The sequence below is a fragment of the Rhincodon typus genome, unplaced genomic scaffold (assembly GCF_021869965.1).
Source record: "Rhincodon typus isolate 14 unplaced genomic scaffold, sRhiTyp1.1 hic_rhity00003733, whole genome shotgun sequence".
In the NCBI taxonomy this organism is placed as follows: domain Eukaryota; kingdom Metazoa; phylum Chordata; class Chondrichthyes; order Orectolobiformes; family Rhincodontidae; genus Rhincodon; species Rhincodon typus.
Genome location: NW_025969371.1, coordinates 12,047 through 15,493, shown reverse-complemented (window position 1 = coordinate 15,493; position 3,447 = coordinate 12,047). Strand labels below are relative to the sequence as shown.

Sequence of the window (3,447 nt, the reverse complement as noted above, 5' to 3'; positions counted from 1 at the left end):
CCTTTTCTGATGAAGGGTCTAGGCCCGAAACGTCAGCCTCTCTGCTCCTATGATGCTGCTTGGCCTGCTGTGTTCATCCAGCCCTGCACCTTGTTGTCTCGGATTCTCCAGCATCTGCAGTTCCTACTATCTCTAGTCCTACTTCCCTGCACTGTTGATTGATCGTTTGATTGATTTTGGCCTATATGCCTCCAAACTTTTCCTATTCATGAACTTATCCAAATGCCTTTTAAATGCTGTAACCACCTGCATCCATCACTTTCTCTGGCAGTTCATTCCACACACAAACCACTCTCTGTATAAGAAAAGTTGCCCCTCATGTCCTTTTTAACTGAATCTCCTCTTACCTTAAAAATATGCTCCCTAGTTTTGAACTCCTCACCTTAGAGAAAAGACCCGTGTCATTCACCTTGTCTGTCTCCCTCATGATTTTATAAACCTTGAGAAGGTCACACTCAACCTCTTACACTCCAGTGAAAAAAGTCCCAGTTTTCTCAGTCCATATTTATATCTGAAACCCTCCATTCCAGGCAACATCCTGGTAAATCTTTTCTGAATCCTCACAAGTTTGATAACATACTTCCTACGACAGAGTGACCTGAATTGCACGTAGTACTCCAGAAGAGGCCTCATCAATGTCCTGTACAATGTCAACATGATGTCCCAACCCCTAAATTCAGTGGTCTGAGCAATGAAGGCAAGCGTGCTAAATGCCTTCTTAATAAGCCTATCTACCTGAGATGCAAATTTCAAAGACGTTTGTACTTTTTCTCACTGGATGGGTATGTGAATAGGAAGTGTTTTGTGGCTTATGGGCAAAATGTTGGCAAATGGGCCTAGGTCAGATTGGTGATGTCTGTTTCTGTGTTGTATGACTCTATGAATCTATAAAATGATGGAACATCTTAGAAAGTTACTTGACCCACTGTGTTCATCTTAGGTTTCTTGAAGAGCTGGCCAATTATTTTGAATTTTCCTCCCTTTTTCCCCCAACCCTGTGATACGTGTCCTTTCAAGTCATTGTCTCTTCTGATAGCTGCCCCTCTTCCCTTTCCTGCTGTTTCTGTCTGTCTTGTGCACCCTCTCCCTTTCCCATTCTTTTCCTTTCCCACTCTCGCCCTCCATAAGTCTCCTACCCATTCTCTCTCAGCAATCACTCGTCCATTCATTGTCCCATCAGTCACTCTTATTTCATTCACTCTTGTCCAATACTGGCCCGCCTACAAATGACCATCTCTGTCTCCTTCACGGTTCCCCAGTAACTCCTATAAATTAACCTCAGTAATTCATATCAACACTATTACCTTCTGTAAACCTGAGTGAGTTTAAAATTGAATAATTTGAACATACAATGGTGGCCACAGAAACAGAACTTGCTGGAAAAGCTCAGCAGACCTGGCAGGATCCCTGGAAAGAAAACAAAGTTAAAACATTTTGGGTACAGTGACCCTTCTTCAGAACAGTTCTGAAGAAAAGTCACTGGACCCAAAACGTTAACACTGTGCACTGATTGAAATGAGGGCCAGGTCGTTCTCATTGACCATGAGATCCCTGATTGGGACTGTTAACCTGTACCAATAAGGGAGTCTTGGCTGACAGATATAGACAGGGGATTCAGAGTCTCCTGAGTGCAGGAACTGCCTCCGGACTTGGAGCACAAAAAAAGAAAGGATAAATATCAGATTCAGAGAGTCTCCTCATTCTAGGGACTGACTCTGAGCTGGTTGGTCAGAGCCCATGTACTGTACACATGTAAATAAAGGGTGACTTGGTGACGGGATACCGGCCTGTGTGCAGTTATTTTCACTCTGCTTTCTCTGCACAGTTGCTGCCAGAACTGCTGAATTTGTCTATCAGTTTCTGATTTGCCCCGTTACCCAGCATTCCCAGCGCTGATGAATGTCCCCTAGCCGCGGCATTGACGATAACAGCGCATGCCCATTGCCTCACCCCCCCCCCCCCCCCCCAACAAAAAGGCCGGAGCATGCGCAGTTTGAGCGATCCCGAGGAGAAGCCGCTTTTTTTTCTCGGCTCCACAAAAGGTAACAATGAGGCAGAGCGGAGGAGGCGATGGACCGGGCGGTCGGACGCAGAGGCTTCGTAAACATTTTGTGCACCCGACGGACCCCGAAAGAGAAGACTAACGACCCCCTTTTGTTCCGAACGGTGCATGAGCTGCGAGCTTCCCCGCGGTGACAGGCCGCGGGTTTACGGCCGCCATCTTTGTAAGGGTCGTGGGGTCAGGGCGCGCGTGCGCGGGTTCCATGTTGTCGGCGTCAGCGGGCAGCAGGGCGCATGCGTGATCATCTCGGCGCAGACTGGGTTGATAACAGCGCTTTCACAAGGCGGCGAGGCGGGTGAAGCAATTACAAACAGCAAACTCCAAACGTGGTGACTTTTGTAAACCTTTTACAGGATAATAGAAGAGAAGTTGCAGATTGGAAGCTCAACCCAGGCACACTACGTCGAGATCTGACGGTGTCACTCCATTGCTTCCCCATTCAGCACTGGAGAAAGGTAAAGTTTCTGCAGTCCCACTGGACCGTGGGACTGCTGTCTCATTACAGAGAAGGTAACCATTGGTGCTGATTTTACCTGATGGTCACCATGCCTCAGGTGAGCGGAGAGGTTGGGAAGGAGAGTTCCTCACGGTAAGGAATACTGCGTACAATTCTGGTCTGCCTGCACTAGGAAGGGTGTTGTGAAACTTGAAAGTGTTCAGAAAAGATTTACGGGGACATTGCCACGTTCGGAGGATTTGAGCTATAGGGAGAGGCCGAACAGGCTGGGGCTGTTTCCCTGGAGCGTCGGAGGCTGAGGGGGTGCCCTTATAGAGATTTATAAAATCATGAAAGGAATGGATGGGGTGAGTAGACCAGGTCTTTTCCTTTTCCCTGATCCCCTGAACACAGGTGGGACGGTTAAAACTGAGAAAGCTCAGGAGATCACAATTGGAGCAATTGCAGATATCTCTGAGGGTTTGTTTTTAACTCATTCCTAGTGTGTGGGCCTTGTGAGGTCAGAGGAGCTTAGAGAGATAAGAGTGGTGTAAAACAGTGAAAAGGTTTGAAAGGAAGAAGAAGAAGGAATTAAAAACTTTAGATCAGCGAGCATGGTTAGGTGAGTGAGGTGGTTAACACTGCTGCCTCACAGCACCAGGGACCCAAGTTCATTTCCTCCTTAGGTAATTATAGACCAGTGAGCTTTACTTCGGTTGTGGATAAAGTGTTGGAAAGGATTATAAGAGATAGGATTTATAATCATCTAGAAAGGAATAATTTGATTAGGGATAGTCAACACGGTTTTGTGAAGGGTAGGTCGTGCCTCACAAACCTTATTGAGTTCTTCGAGAAGGTGACCAAACAGGTGGATGAGGGTAAAGCGGTTGATGTGGTTTATTTGGATTTCAGTAAAGCGTTTGATAAGGTTCCCCATGGTAGGCTATTG

The 3,447-nt window shown here is 46.7% G+C and overlaps 1 protein-coding gene across 6 annotated transcripts in view; it reads left to right on the top strand.

Moving 5' to 3' along the window:
• The first annotated feature begins 1,963 nt into the window (after positions 1-1,963).
• Positions 1,964-3,447, top strand: part of LOC109923481 (zinc finger protein 501-like) — a 5,211-nt gene continuing 3,727 nt past the window's right edge. For 3 of the 6 annotated variants that reach the window (XR_007261466.1, XM_048593753.1, XM_048593748.1), the window contains exons 1-2: positions 1,964-2,042; positions 2,416-2,651. The gene's annotated coding sequence lies outside the window, so the exon portion shown is untranslated. Of the gene's footprint in view, positions 2,226-2,415; positions 2,652-3,447 lie in introns of all 6 variants that reach the window. The other 3 variants (XM_048593752.1, XM_048593751.1, XM_048593750.1) reach the window with 2 other exon arrangements.